At 40.9% G+C, this 16,111-nt stretch overlaps 1 protein-coding gene across 3 annotated transcripts in view; it reads left to right on the top strand.

The window, feature by feature from the left end:
- The first annotated feature begins 523 nt into the window (after positions 1–523).
- Positions 524–16,111, top strand: part of FKBP5 (FKBP prolyl isomerase 5) — a 51,625-nt gene continuing 36,037 nt past the window's right edge. For 2 of the 3 annotated variants that reach the window (XM_030561268.1, XM_030561270.1), the window contains exon 1: positions 524–602. The gene's annotated coding sequence lies outside the window, so the exon portion shown is untranslated. Of the gene's footprint in view, positions 603–1,286; positions 1,382–16,111 lie in introns of those variants that run through there. The other variant, XM_030561269.1, reaches the window with a different exon arrangement.

A 16,111-nucleotide genomic window follows, 5' to 3' on the forward strand; every position in this document is an offset into this window, starting at 1 on the left:
GGGGTGTACCCTGAGGAATTGGGGGGTTGCACTGACGGCTTGGGGAGTTGCACGGGGGCTACGGACGGTTGTAGTAAGCATTGGGGGGGTTGCACGAGGCTGCAGGAGGTTGCAGTGAGGATTTAGGGGCTAAAAGGGGGCTGCGGGCGGTTGCTGTGAGGATTTGGAGGGTTACATGGGGGCTGCGGTGGGGTGCGGTGAGGATTCGGGAGGTTGCACTGAGGATTTGGGGGGGTTGTACGGGTGGGGGCTGCGGGCGGTTGCACTGACGATTTGGGGGGAGTTGTACTCAGTTTGTCTGGCTCCTGCGCTGCCCCTCTCTTGCAAACAGAGCTCAAGGCTGCGGACTACTCCAGGCAAGGAGGCTGAGAAGAAGCCGTCTTATTTACATACGGGAGGAGCGATAGCCAATGAAGAAGCGCCGCGGGTGCCCATGACAAAGACGGGCAGTCTCGACGGCCAATAGGTGCTCTGAGGGGCGGGGCCTAGCGGGGGCAGGCGGGGGTCTCGGGGCCGGCTGCGGCCGGGCGCTTGGTGTCAGTCCTAGCCCGGCAGCCCGGTGGCCGCAGGAGCCAGAGGAGGCGGCGGCGGCGGCGCGGCAGGTACCGGCGCCCCCGGGGTGGATGTCGGGACCGCGGCTTAAAGCAGGGGCGATTCCTCCCTCCCACCGTCCGCCTTAGGGGCAGCCCCCTCGAGGGGGGTCGCGTAGCCCCCCCCGGGCCAGCCCCCCAATAGTCAGGCGCAGCCCCTCACCCCCTAGGGGCAGCCCCCTAGTCAGAGGCAGCCCCCCCAGGGGTAGCTTCATGGGCAACTTTGGGTACAGTCTCCCCCCCCCACTGGACCCCATGTCTCTCCCTGCTTCCCCCTTCCTGTGTCCCCCAAACCCTCCTCCTTATCCCTTACCATCGCAGACCGCCCCCCTCACCTTGTATGACTTCTGCATGGATGTATGTTAAAGGGGAGAAGAATTACATCCCCCAAGGGAACATTTTGGGGAGTGTGGGTGTTTCGGGGGGGGGCGGAAGGGAGGAAGATGAATTACACCCCCGGCAACAGGGAAGGTTTATACAATGAGACCGTGTCAATTTTAATATTTCTGCTGAGAGGAGCGTGAGGGGGGATATAATCCCCACCCCCATAACCAGCAACGTTGAGACCCTGGGCTAGGAGGTCAGGGAGAGCTGCAAACGGAAATGCTGTACATATTGCACTGGGTATATTTATTTAAAGCGCTATGTAAGAGCCAGGTGGTAATAGTAACATTGGAGGAAGGTAATTGAGGAAGCCTGGCGGAAAGGGGGCGAAGGAACGTGATGGGATGTGGGATCAGGAAGAACCTGGAGAACGGGTGGGTTATTTGTGCTGTGGCTAAAGAACCCGGGTAAGTATCACAGGAGAAGCCTCCTGTGTATGGAAGGTCTGTGAGAGTGGAGTATCTGTGTGACTGTCGTGGTCCTTAACCTTGGGAGGTAGCTCTGCCTTATGCTCTGCTCCTAACCAAGGATTTCAAATTGTTTTTACAAAACAGTGTTATCTCTACAGATGCAGTTATGCAAGGATAGGGAAGGCAGTGTCCGTAGGTTGTGCTAGTTTTTTTTTTTTTGCTTTAGGATCTGCTGGCTGGGGTTACATTTTTTGTTGGGGGGGGGAATGGAATGTAATAAATAAATGAATCTGCTTAAACTGTTGTGATGTGCCGCTTGTACTCTTGGAGAATAGGGAGAGTCTGCTGGTGCCGTTAAATTCTGAAAGAGCCAGGTGAAAGGACCGGATTAAATCAAACCTTAAGCAAATGATTGAGGGAGAGGAGGAAACGTGTTTCAATTTTCACAGTATATGCATATCAGATCTACCCTGGGTGCCTCCAGCAAAATCAAAGTAGTTGCAGAATTTGTTTTAATCTCACTCTCACGGAAAAAAGTGAGTTAGGAGTCTTTGCTTTGAATCTTCTAACTTTTGTCTAATTATGTTACAACTGTGATATTTAAATATCATTTTGATCTGGAAATTTTAAGTTAAATTGATTCTAAATCCACCCTGTTTATTCCAGTCATTTAAAAAGTTATTTCTAGATTAATATTCTTTGTCCCATATCTGAGATTTCACCTGTTTTCAAACAATTTTAGATCAACTGATTGAGAAGTGGTCTACTTTCACTATAGGCAGCCCTGTATCCTTCGCTGAAATACTGTTTTGCAACTTCCTACAGCAGTGCTCTTTAATGAATTGGAACATGGTCTGCAGCCATGATAATGGTGCACTGGGGAGGATGTTTTTTAATCGAGTTGTGAAAGCACAGTGTTGTCACAAAATGAGGTTTCTGTGTAATGACACCTCCCTAAAAATGTCCCGTGGGTTGTAAAAGTAAACGTATATCTCAGTGCAATTATCATATATAACCCAAAATAAACACGACTGAAGACTCTTGCCCTCGTTTTTCTCTCATTCTTGTGAAGTTGTTATTTTCCTGCTAAGTGCATATTCAGATGTGCATATCAGTGCCACAAAGGAATATTATTTATCTGAAGAGCTGTAAGAGTCCTTGATGGGTAAACTCAGAAATAATATATAATGTCTCCAGATGGTTAATTCTGGTTCATATTTCCAGTGCTATATTCAAGGTTCCTCCTTTGATGCACCATTTAGTTGATCCTGTCTGTGAGTGAAATTGACCATCATAAACAAACAGAGCTTTGCTATGTTCAGTTCCACAGTGTAGACTAGGGGTAGGCAACTATGGTATGCGTGCCAAAGGTGGCACACGAGCTGATTTTCGGTGGCACTCACACTGCCTGGGTCCTGGCCATCAGTCTGGGGGGCTCTGCATTTTAATTTAATTTTAAATGAACCTTCTTAAACATTTTTAAAACCTTATTTACTTTACATACAACAAATGTTTAGTTATATATTATAGACATACAGAAAGAGACCTTCTAAAAATGTTAAAATGTATTAATGGCACACCAAATCTTAAATCAGAGTGAATAAATGAAGACTGGGAACACCGCTTCTGAAAGGTTACCAATCCCTGGCGTAGACAGTGCCCTTAAGGTGCCAATTTGGGGAGTCTCTTTTCATCAGATGAGTGAATTGATTCCATTTAAATATTGCTTCCTCAAATATCAACCTTTTTTTTTAGGACAGGTCATTTAAACCAAAACTTTCTCTACAAGGGGTTGGGAAAGAGGCTTAAACTTGATTTCAAACACTTCTTAGTCACCGTAGAAACTGGTGTTATAAACAGGATTGAAAACATTATTTACCCCATCCTCATTGATTAATCAGGTTGCATTAGCGAGAGGGTTACCTGGAACCATGTGTGAACACTGCCCCATAAATGTAATAATGGACTAGGAGCCAAAGAAATGCTGTTTGGCGCAGGGAAAAACAAGGGTGCCTCCTTTTGGCAAATTTCATAAAGATACGGTTGGATTGGGTCAAAATAAGGTATTCCTAAGTGGAAAATGAAGAAAGACGAGGATGTTGCTCTCAATCTGCAAATTCTACTTTGAGTCCTGAATGTTCTGGCTTTTAATGTTTTTGAATTCTATTTATATTTGATTTTAAATGTTGTAATATACCTTACAAGCTCTTGAATTACAGCAAGTATCTGAGGGGTATAAAAACCAAGGAGGCAGAGGAAATGATTACCGAGATCCAAAGCATAGTATCAAGGAGAAGTGGGATGAAACTGAAAAAAGAGCAATTTGTTTGCAGTGCTGTGGGGTTTTTTTTCCCAGAACAAAGATGTAGTCCCTGCCCTGACGATCGTATGATGTAATATTAGATGCAAAGTCATGAATGAGGGCAACAAATATTTAGGGAGTAGGAGGATGAAGGGGAGTGAAAGGACAAAGTGTTGCAGTAAGATCACACACTTAATTTAGGCACAGACATGTCTTGGTATTACAGTTACTTTTTTTAAAAATGTTTGGGGGATTTAGGTTAAATAGCAGGAAAAAATGCCAAACAGTAGGCTAAATTACCCTGCAGTAATCTTCCAAGGGGGTTGAAGCCCCACTGGCTCAATCTAGGAGGTAAATGTGCATAGTGGTTAGAGCAGGGGACTTGAGAGACAGAGCAGGGTTTTGTAACTGCCTCTGTGACTACATTTTTGTCCTCTTAGGGAAGTCACTTCAACTCCTTATCTCTGGTTTCCCCATCCATAAAACAGGAATAAATACCCATTTGGCTCTGCAGTGTTTTAAGATCCTCTAATAAATTTATCTGTATTTACAAAGTATTTCAAACTGGGTTGGACAAAACACTACAGGATGATGCACTATAGAGAAAAGGCCTAATTAGGCAGGAAAGGGACAAAATAACCCTGTAGGTGTATTCCATTTCTAACTCTTACTAAGGCCTGGGCTACACAAGCTTATGCCCAAATAAATTTGTTAGCCTCTAAGGGGCCACAAGGACTCCTCATTGTTTTTACTTAGGTCGACATAGCTATAGCGCTCAGAATGCTTCTGTCGATCTAGCTACTATTGCCCACGGAAGTGGAGTTTCTGCAATGATGAGAAAAACCCCTTCCATTGCTATAGTCTGCACAGTGATGTAAATTTTACACTCGGCTTTACAAAGCAAGGCATAATCCTTATCCTGAAGAATTTGTATCCTAATGTGGATGAGACAAATGCAAGACTACATAGAGATAAAGATGAGGGAAGGAGAATGAGGGGGGCTAGTTGGTGAAGAGAATGAGGATTCTTGGGGAGGAGTGATTCAGAGAAATAAAGGGTGGGGCTGGCAGATTTTTCTAAGGCCAGTGGAGAGTGTAAGAGAGGGAGTAAAATTAATCATAAGAAAGACGAGGGAAGCAGCACGGCAGGCGAATTGGGAGGAATGTAGGAAGGGGGTGAGGATGGAAGAGATGGGTGGTATAGGAGGAGATTAGATTCAATGTCATTGGGGCTGAGTCTATATAGGGACCTGAAGCTGAGGAAAACAAGCTTGGATTTGATAAGTGGAAGGAAGGATGGGATTTTAGGAGAAGGGTAACTTAATCAAAGCAGTTACCAAGGAAGATGACTTCAGCATGAGCTTTTTGAAAAGGCAGGAAAGTGGAAAGTTACAGTAAATGAGGCAAGAGATGAAAACCCTTGTCCATGCCTTACTTATTAGTGGGACTAGTGAGGGAAGAGTGGACTTTTTGTGAGACGTTAGTGGAATAAGTAATAATTTGAGTGAGAGACTGCAAACACAGGAAGAAGAATCACATATGACCTCAAAGTTGTGAGCATGGGAAAGAGGAAGGATTAAGTTTTCAGTGATAAAGAAGGCAGGTGTTACTCAGGGTTCTGGGTGGGCATGTCTACATGAGCTACAATCACACCCCTTGATTGCAGTATAGACATGATAAAAAGGGAGAAGAATCCTTTTCACTTGGCTAGGAGTGGGTTGTTAGTGATGGAAGGCACAGCCCCCTCAATGGAGAAGGCCAAAGTCTAAATAACATGCTAGCTCAATCTAAGACAAGTCCACACAACAGAAGGAGAGAGAGGCACAGAGGAACAGGTCAGGGAAGGATGTTTTTAAGGAGAGCTGTGAAGACAGGGATGGGCAAGTAAAGTGGTGCCCTTCAGGGAAAAGGAAAGTTGTATGGAAGGGTAGAAGATAGATTTGAGAGGTGACAGGTAGAAACTGCTGTAGTCCTAGGACTTTCTCCAAAGGTTTGGGATACTAACTAGTACCTAGTGTATCCATTTGAATTCAGGACAGGTCTATCTGTTAGGCAACTGTGAGATCCCATGTGTTAACATCCTTTGAATTAAGTAATAGCAGCGTTATTTAATATCAACGATCTATAATGCAGTTACTAGACTATTAAATGTTCTAGCTAACTAAGTCTGTATTTATATGGAGAGCATTTCTGAGTTGTTATGAACACCTTTTAAAAAGCTTTTTCATATGTTGTGAGGTATAATAGAGTAAAAATATGCTCCCAAGAAAGAACTTTTATCCTAAATTTAAGCTCAAACAGTTAAATAACCCCCTGAAAAGAGATGAATGTAAGCAGTCACAAATCGAACTGTATCATTCATGAACATCAATGCGTTACTGCATAACAAAGTGGGCTTTAATGACAAGGGTCACTTAAATCTTGCGTGTGAATTGGTCTAGGAAAGAGCGTTTGCCCTGGGGATTAGTTCATGGTATTCGCTATTAAGATTGAGAGAAATCTTATAGGTGGTCTGGTCCTTCCCCCTGCAATGATGTTTCAGGTTCCTAAAGGGGAAACTCCTTTAATACTTCTGTAAAGTTTCAGAATTTCTCTAAGTGTTGTTGTACACTTAGCTATGTAAAACTGGGGAGAAAAAAAAGTTCCAGGGCTGTTGCTACCTTAATTTATTTAATTGAATAACACTTGGGGTGAGCTTGCCAATGTTGACTAAAAGGAGTTAGGTGCCCAACTCCTGCTGAAATACTATAAGCTGGGCACCTAACTAATCTATGCATCTTTTAATTTTTTTTGTGTTTAAATCTCATCCTTCATTTTGTGTCTGATATTGTACCTCTTCTCCCCCCCCACCCCCCAAAAATAAATAATTGATTTAAAAAAATTATTATGACATGGAAAAGTGTCTGTAGTTGTATTGTTCTATAAATGGTTAGTGCTTTATGGAAATAACAGTCCCTGCTCTGAAGAATTTACATCTAAAACTTACGGGCTATTTTTGATATATTGAGACTGTGTGTAAATGTGGTTGTTGTCATGACAAACACCACATAAACATGTTTTGAAAGCATCCCCGGTAGTTACAGAATTCTATGTATAAATCTCTAATCCCCTGCACCGTTGGGCCCTTAGTCAGTGACTGAAATTGTTTTTCAGACACTGCGTCCAAAAGAGTGCAGGGACTACTTAAAATCACATTAATCAGGAACAATTTACTGGCAGTAAGATTATACAATTATTATTAATCCAGAATTACGGAATGTCCTTGATTTAAAAGTTCACTTGTTTTTTTCCCCGAAAGTATAATGTTGTTCAGACATTTGATTAGAACAGAAATAATGAAATAATAGCTCCCAGAGGCTCTGACCAGGATTGTGCAAGGTGGTATAACATACTGTAGTACTTGTATTTCAACTCTAGAGAGTAATCAAGTGATGATGGCGAAGCCACACAAGAGGACAGGTTATGTATTATTGTTTGAAACCTATTGAATGCGTGAATGTTATGAAGAGCTGGTGTGCAGCTTTGCAAAAATGACTTTTTAAAACAGTTTGGTCTGTCTTGAAAATCAGACGTCAAGAGAGTTAGCTTCACCCTTCAGGGTTTTGAGCACTTCTGACTGCCACTTGGGGGAGCTACAACAGCTTTAAATTGCAGATGCCTGCTTTGATCCCATTCAAATCAATGGGAAACAGGAAAAATTAGCAGGAAAAAAGCTATCATTTATTTTCTCTAGGTTACTGGGACATAGAATAATGGTGAGGGGTTCTATAAAGCTTGAAGCACTGATTGCAGTTCATCCGGTCTGTCATATGAGTAACAATGTTTTTGTCTAAACAGCAATTGCAATTGAAATAATTGTTTTTGGCCATCCAGACTTGGGATAATGCAGGCCCTCTACTTAACTCTCTTGTTAAGAGGCCAGAATTAAAGCATCTTCAACTGACTGAGAAGTGTTTTATAATTGCTGCTCTTGTATTCCATTTTTGGTTTTATAAACTAGTTTCATTAAAAGGAATACTCTTAGTGAAGTTGAGGACAATAGTGAAAACTATAGCCAATGCCACCTTTTCTCTGATACGATTGATAAGATTTCTGATATGTGGGTTGCCACTCCAGTCCCAGTGGAAACGATTATTGCCTTGACTCTTTGAACTAGTTGCTGTTTCAAAAAGAGATGTTTTTATGTTTGAAACATCCTCTCCCATCCAACGATGAAACGTGCATGTCCATGAGCACACTCTGGTCCCTGAGCATCACCTGAGGTACTGGAGTCCTCTCATAATGCTGGCAGTAGAGAGAGCTGAAAATGCCCTTTTTTTCCAATTAGACTTTGCAGTATGTTACTTTTCAAAGACATCTGAGAGAGGTTTTGCTGTATACCTGATTGGGTGCGTAAATATAAAAATCACCTTGTGTTGTGTGGAGATCAGTGGTGAGATTATCCCCTCAGGAATTCTTACCATGAAGGAAGGAAATTACTACAAAACCTGCTCTTCTTGACCAAATTTGGTTGAAAATCTCATCCCTCCACCTCCTGAGCCTGGGGGAGGGCGGCTTCTGCAATCTCCATGTGAGTGGAGGGGAGGGCTCGCTTGGGGAGAATGTCACCTCCCTGCATAGATCTCCCCACTTCAGATAATGCTAATACTTTCTCAGCATGATATATATATCCATCCTTCCAAGAGCCGCAGAATTATCTCCACAGATCCTGGTAGCATCTTTAGAACATCCATAGCTTATTGGAGCCAAGCTGCATTACCCACCCACCCCAAGTCCCGTGTCTGATTTGGAGAAAACTGAGCTGACACTCATGGCATTTCCGGGCCCTCCCAAAGGAAGCATGACTTGGCCCTGCAACAATCTTGTATTTCAGTATATACAGGAATTATTGTTCACCCTGGTGCATAGGATTCAGTATCAACACTAAACCATTTATGTACACAGGGCTTAAAGAAGTCTCAGGTGTACAGCTATTACTTGGACTGCCCCACCATAATGCCTGGTGGCTCCTGTCAGATTGCTTAACAGTGGTGCTACAGTTTGCTGTGATGGAAAAACATTGGGTTAATTGGTAGTTACTTTTCCTCCTTGTGGTTACACCTGCAGTCTTTCTAGAGTCTTAAGTTCACCACTAAACAGTACAGACTCTTCTGACTTACAGGGAACTACTTTTACTATGGATCCAGCCTTCCAGTTTATACCAACCTGCATTGTCTGAACACTTTAAAATATTCAGTTGTGTCTGCATCTCAGCCAGTCACTCACTGCTTACATATCTCCCTCATGATTGTAGGATAAGATTAATTTATGCTTATAAAACACCTCAGCTAGACTACTAATCTCTAGATGTAGTGGCTAGAGCAGAGGCCTGAGGAGTCCAGGCTTGTAGGTTTTACAGGTCTGTCACTAAACTTTGTATCACTTAATTTCTGTGTGCCTCCATTTGCCCATCTGGGAAATGGGTATTATTTGCTTTTCAGTTATCTCTTATGCATATTGTTCGTAAATCACCGCAAAATCCTTGGATTAAAGGTGCAGTATTGATGCACAGTATTATAGTAGCTGAGTGTAGGATTTCTGATATAACCAGCATATAGGGAGCTAGGATTCCCTAAATTACAGAACAAACTACTTGTGAGGCCCACAATTCTGCAAGTACTAAAGCAGATACTTAACTTCAGTGCCTAAAGTTAAGCACATGTGTAAGTCTTTTCAGATTGGGGATTTAGTGATCATTAGCTTTCTTGTCACTCACTCACCTCACTCATGCCCGTGTCTCGTTATATCCCTGGGCTAAACTCTTTCCTATCCTTGTGCTCTCCTTACCCTGTGGAATCTGTAGAGTGCATTCTCTGGAACTGGCTGTGGCCTGTCAAGCAGCAACAGAATTCCTCCAGATGGAGTCTTGCTATTTTCTCTCTTCTTTTCAAACTCCAACACTGGGTTTTCAGAGCTAGTCCTGCCTTTTGAAGCAGCCCTGAGGAGATTCCTTATCGTTGTGGATTTCTCATTTTAAGTTCCGCTGCTCTGTGCTGATGTTGATTCAATTAATGACCATACTAAAATACTCATCCCAGCTGGCCGGTGCTCATTTTCACTCTAATTCTCTGCTGAGTTGCTTGCTTTGACTCCTGAGATTTCTGCTGGCTCTCCATGTCCTTGCCCTTTCCCAGGTAGAATGAGTTTGAGGTTGGTAAATTGGTTAACAAATCCCAATCTGTGGTGGTTACACATGGAAACCACCACAGCGAGAATAGTTGCCACCCAAGCAAATGTACCCTTTCATAACAAGAACAGGAATACTTGTGGCACCTTAGAGACTAGTCATTTCAATTATCACTTCAGAAGTTCTTTTTGTCCTGCTGATGATAGCTCATCTCAATTGATTAGACTCTTCCTGTTGATATGCATACTTCCACCTTTTCATGTTCTCTGTATGTATAAATATCTCCTGTCTGTGTGTTCCATTCTATGCATCCAAAGAAGTGAGCTGTAGCTCACAAAAGCTCATGCTGAAATAAATGTTAGTCTCTAAGGTGCCACAAGTACTCCTGTTCTTTTTGCGGATACAGACTAACACGGCTGCTACTCTGAAACCTTTCATAACAGCCATTTTATAATTATACATCTGAACATATGCAAAGAATATGAGATGTTTTGCTGGAATGTGTGTATTAAAAGAATGTCTAGGTGGTCGTCATTTCGAATATTTTGGTTCTTCCTGTTTATACAGTAACTTCTTGGCCATCTGAAACAGATGTATTCCCCACTTAGCAGTACTTTGGCTTGCTGTAGTGTCGTTCCTGAATTCTAGACTACTGGTACTGAGCAATTTTTTTAAGTGCCTTTTTATATTTAATTTAAAATAACTGGAAACACTCATTCTGGAGGAAAAACTAAATGGATATGGAATTTGAAAACAAAAGGTAATAAAGTCGGGAGATTTATAATAAATAAGTATATCTCCACACATCGAGTGGCTTTTCACTAGTGCTCAGGGTTGGCCTAATTAGTTCCATTGGGAATCTTTATCCTGGATTTCAGTGGGAGCAGTGTTAGGTCAGCGCTGAGTGCTTTGGAAAATCTCACCCAGATCAGGCACTGGAGATACACATTGTTCCTCTGGTAAATTAGATTTAGCTCTTTTTTTTCTGGTTTCCAGAAATGTGCATGCGTGTTCATGTTCCTCACTAACACTTCGCTAAGGCTGACTGTGCTCCATTTGAGGCTGTGTTTTGATTGTGGGCATTGAAATTAAAATAAGCTAGAGTTATTCTTAAGAAAAAGTGACCAAGGAAGACTAACCATAATAGATGGTAAAAATAGATTGCAGTAATAGAATAGCAAGCAGTGGGTAGTCAGATATTTTAAATATTTTCACACCTTTTTAAAGATGACCTTCTGTAATCTGATGGGGCTGTCTGTTATAATGCTGTTATTCCTAACTTGTGAAAACCTTTGAAATCACACTCCCTATTATTATGTATTTATATTTAGGGAGTGTTTGCTAAGCATGATGCCATAATGTAATGCTGGGTTCATAATTACCCCACAGTTGCCAGTGGCAGGAATAACAGGTGTGGTGTACATGTTTATATATTTTATGGCAGCATCCTCACCAGGCTCTCATCCACTCAGGGAGCAAGAAACTGAAAACTGGAGGTTCAGGAAATAGCATATTGTATTGCATGTGTGTGAGGTGTCTTCTATAACTTTTCCATACTGATGGAAATACAAAATGGGAGTCAGGAGGTTTCACAGGTGATTTTTAAATCCCATCTCATTGATGGAAGCTATACAATTCTCTCTCTCTTTTTTTTTTTTTTTTTTTGAGGAAAGATTGACCATGGATGTTTCTGGAGTTTTGTCTCGTGTCATATAAATCTCTCCCTTAAAGGAACAGACATTATGAAATAACATTAAGAATCTGGCATTAGACTTCTAGATTTTAAAATTAAAGGTGACCTGCCTTCCTTGAGCCAAGATGTTGTGTCTAGGCTGGATCTACGCATGCTGAATGTTATGTACGAATATGCCTGTTAAAATTGGGATCCTTGTAACATGTGGATACAGTGGGTTGAATCTAAAGGAACTTTGCCCATGCTAGTCATTGATTTTAATGTTTCCAAATTGCTTAAAAATAAAGGATCCACTTCCAAACAACGCCTGAATAAGTAGGCAAATTATTATTTTAGGCTTGTACCGTACTTTGAAACTGCGCATCCATAAAACTCCTATATCTCTTTAAAATGTCACTGCTGTTGGTTAGTACTGTCTTTAGTCCATCCTTCTTAGGGATGCAGGCAGGCCTCGCCAGTTCTGCTGTCTGTTGGCAACAGTATGGTGGGTACTCAGAGCAGCAGGATATTGAGCCATACTGTTCACTTTCTCCTACTACTTAAATGTGAGGGTGGCTTTTTATTCAACATATTTTAAAAACTGGTTGTGAGTTGGATTCTAACTAAAACCACTAGAAAGTTACAAGAATATTAGGTGGGCAGAAAGGTTCGCATCTGTGGCTAAGACACATGCTCCTCATATTAGCTGCACAACATGTACTGTGCTTCTCCGCTCTCTCTTTATTTTTAAACTGTCAGGAACCTTTCAGCACTGCTTGTTAGGTAGCTCTTGGTGTCTTCAGAAGTTGTACTTCCTGCCAATTTGGGAACAGACAGGATTGGCAATAGATAGTTAAATACAGTTGTCAGGTACCCTATGCTATGATTATACTTGCCTTTGACACATAGTCTTGTAGTCTGAAAGTGGATCTACAAGAAAGGGGAAATTCCAATGCTAGAGCATGGGTCCTCAGTGAAGTCTTCACAGCTGTGCTGAAACGGTCTGTGCTGAAACCGTTGTGTATGCTGTAATTAGTCACACAATATGGTGTGCCGTGCAGGATGGAAAACACTGCCAGGGAAGTGAGTATTTCTCAATGAAATGTAGCATATATTTAAGGTCTTCCCTGACCCCGCGGCCCTGGCCAATGCTGGATTTCCAATTATCCTTGCTTCTTGGGAAAACTGTAAAGCACAATAGGAACATAAGATTTGCCACACTAGGTTTCTAAGATGATTGATACACTGCTTCTGGCAGTATGTGATGCTTGGTACTTAAGAGGAAGGCAAATCCATAATGCACTTATTCAATTATTATTGTACATGGGAGGATGGGCATCCCTTTCTGTCTTTTATTTTCTTATGGTAGTGGTACTGTTTAGTTAACCCTGGCACAAGTGTCTTTGAAATACTCCTTTTAGTGTTCCCTAATTAGTTTAATTGTACTTGGATTAGAATGAAACTGTGAATCTAACTATGCCAAAATGGCAATGGCCGCCTGTAGATGGTGCTGTAATTACAAGTTCAGATAAGGTTGCAGGCAACGTGGTGGCTGAGACCTCTAAATATAAATGAAAGGGCTCTTTGGCTGAGGAGCTGCTCTAGTGCACTATGAGCATTGTTGGGATTCCTTTGGCTGTTATACACTCTTTTATAAGGTGCCCATCCACTGTAGTGTGCAGCTGCATTGTATGTAATCTAAATAATTGGATAAGTTTCCCCAAAAGGAGGCTCTATGTTCTATGTATCTTACAAGCTAACAACCTAAATTAAGAAATCAGCCAGGAGACTGATTGCTAGAAGAGAGAGATCCCAATACCTGTTGGTAGTGGTAAGCTTTAAAAATGGGCATTTAAAAATGCTTTTTGCCATTTGTGCATATCTTTAGTAGGCACCTGAAAAACCAACAAGTTATAGGGTTGAAAGCTTCCATCTCACCCAGGTGTTTGACTCTCTGATGGCAACTGTAACTTCCCAGGTGAGGGAGTGAGCCTTCACTGCTCCCCTTGCTGGGAAGGGATAAACTGGAAACTGCACAGGGGCCCCTGAAAAATACATGTAGTCCTGATTTCTGTAACGCCCCTTGAGAAACAGCCAGTCTTAACTATGAGCTAACTGATGATAACCTAGAAGTACATTGGGTTCATTTTAGCCCAGTGACTCATAATTCACATTGTGCATTTGGTTCAACAATGTACATTGCAACTTTTCATTAAAAAAGAGCTATTTTAATTGTTATGACTTTGTGTGGTACATTTGCTGGCTTCTTGCGTAACGCCCACACTAGAAGATAAGTATATCCAGACAAATTTGATTAAACTGATGTTAATTTGAAATTCATAGCTGTCCCCCCTTTCTTAAAGAAGAAAAAATCTGAATGTTAGGCTGAAAGCTATTCTGAAAATTACTGTACAAAGTTGTGAATCTTTGAATTCAAATTCTGGTACATTTTAAAGTACATACCTGACATATTGCCTTGTTTTTAATGAAATTTTGTGTATCTGAATTAGAGATACAAACACTTAAAGGTACATAGAGAAAAATGGAGTTCCAAAAATAGTATGACTGTAATTAAAAAGAGAGAGAGAGAGAACTTCTTTTTTTCTATAGAGACCCAAATATAACATTTGGGCAGATGCATGTCGAAGATTGAATTGAAGTTTATTTGGAGCTGCTTCGTGTCTCTAATTCTGAAGTGGTTTCAGGAAGAACACTATGTGCCTTCTTGGGAACTGAGTCAGGTCTCAAAATAAATGACTAATGAAGTAATACAGTACTAAAGATTTCTTTTTATCAGATTTGCACAGCCAGGCTAGTGGAGAAATCTGTTGCTTAACGGCAACCAAGCAGAGTGCAAATTATTCTATTTATTTCATTTTCGTTGTTGTTGTTCCAATACAGATTTGAAACCCCGCAGCTGCATAATTTGATTTGGAGACAGAGAGCCAGTGTCAGGTTTAAGAAGGTTATATTTTCTCAAATCCAAATTGCAGTTGGTTACTGAATCAAAGACCATTTATCTCAGACTTCACTCTGCAGAGAATGTAACTGTAGGGACTATATTATAGGCATCTTTAAAAAAGCCTGTCACCAGGGAAAAATCACTTCTTTTCCTCTGTCCTGGGGTATGTCAGCATTTTGGTCAGTCAATTTTCTTCAAAAACAAAACAGAAAAAAATCCGCTTTCTAAATCAAAGGCAGGCAAAAACACATACACTGTGAAGGGAAACTTCAGCTGTTGCATCCACCCCCTTCCGTTTTCATTATCTAATCAACACACAGCTGTTTAATCACTTGAGTGCCATTTGATGGACAGTATATACCGATAGCTATTCAGCTAACTGACATGGTTGTGGTTTTAAAGCGACCTAAGCTCAAAATCTAGTCTATTTCAAAAAAGTTACAGGTAACTGGAGGTCCTGCCCGGACTCTCTCTATTAGTTTACTTTATTTTATTTTTGTGGTTTCTCAGACTAACTTTTCTATTTTAAAAATGTTTTATTTTTAAAATATGTTTGTCTCCCATGTTGCTGTGTGAAGGACATGCTGGAGGCCATGGTTTGTTGTTGGAAGCAAAATTGTCTATGCAGAGGAAAGAGTGAAAATAACTATACAAAACTGCTAAGAGTACAAAGAAGAAGAAGAATATAGATATTCCTCTTTTTTTCTCAGTTATAGTAATCTTCAGTGACTTGTAATAGTTGAAAATGTTTGACAGAATTGTGCCCTTTTTTAAGGTTTATGGTGTCCCTTGTTTAATAATGCTGCACAGAAGTAGCAAATAACTTTTTTCTTTAGCCTATGGGAAATAAACTTCAGGCGCTCTGCATTCTTAAAATGTTGTTCTTGTAATTCTGTAAAGGCAAGTATTACAATCTGTTTGGATGAGCGTTTGAGTTAGGTTCTGTAACACCCTCTTAGCACATGGAATTCTGAACTTAAACCTGGCTTTGAGTAGAAGCTGGTTTTCTACATACCCGTGTTGTTTTGTTTGTTTTTAAAATAGTTTTTTCTTTTTGTGGGGTGTGTGTGTGTGCGGGCACATGTGATGTGGCTTTCATTCGGTTTACAAATAAAATGGCTCATAATACAATAAACATGGGGTGTACAGATTCCTTACTTACTGAAATCAATTTTTAAAAAGGCTACCAAATGATATGCCCCCTTCCCTCCTTAACAGCTTAGGTTAGGTTCATGGTTTAAAACTATGTCCTCTGTTTACTTATTCTTTTTTTAAGTAAATTATGGTTTAGGATTAAGAATCCCATGAATTTATTTTTATATAGCAGTTGGCTGTTTGCTGTCATAAATTTCTGTCGTGTCTATTGGCAGTTTCCCTCCTGTAAAGGAAGATCATTATTATTTCAGACAATTCCAGCTAGTAAATTGTGTTAGGGTGAAATGTTTTTTGATTTATGGATTTATGGCTAGACATTTTGTTCCTTTATTTCTTTTAACACAAAATCCTTTCTTTTTCGTTCATACAAACATCCAGCGGAGATTTACAAAGTCCAGTTTCCATTTGGAGCTTGAAAGAGTCTGGCGTGTTGATTTCTAGGAAGTGTGAATCAGGACTGATGTAGTGCTT

Source organism: Gopherus evgoodei, chromosome 4 (genome assembly GCF_007399415.2).
Source record: "Gopherus evgoodei ecotype Sinaloan lineage chromosome 4, rGopEvg1_v1.p, whole genome shotgun sequence".
Lineage (NCBI taxonomy): Eukaryota > Metazoa > Chordata > Testudines > Testudinidae > Gopherus > Gopherus evgoodei.